Source organism: Rhagoletis pomonella, unplaced genomic scaffold, assembly GCF_013731165.1.
Source record: "Rhagoletis pomonella isolate Grant_MI unplaced genomic scaffold, Rhpom_1.0 Rhpom_scaffold_00016, whole genome shotgun sequence".
NCBI classification, from domain to species: domain Eukaryota; kingdom Metazoa; phylum Arthropoda; class Insecta; order Diptera; family Tephritidae; genus Rhagoletis; species Rhagoletis pomonella.
This window is the reverse complement of record NW_023458570.1, coordinates 338,553-338,877: the sequence shown is the minus strand read 5'-3', so window position 1 is coordinate 338,877 and position 325 is coordinate 338,553.

Here is a 325-nt window from a genome sequence, read left to right as displayed (position 1 = left end):
GTCGGTCAGAACATGGTATAAGCAACCTACCAATCAATCTTGGTTGTGTGGTACAAACACAGGGTTGCATATCTCATATTTAAATAGGCAATATTGGCCATTTAAATATGCCAAACAATTGGCAGCACTGCTGCTTGTTCCTTGAAATTGTTGTTGCATTCGCTTGTCTGTTTACAAATTTTGTGCTGAACAGCTGATTGTTTTTTGGTGGGATTGATTAATACCATGTTCTGACCGACACCGAAAACATGTTTTCGTTGGTAAAACCGGGTTTCGAGCTAAAACTTGTGTTTTCGTCCATGTAAAATCTGTCAAACGAAAACTA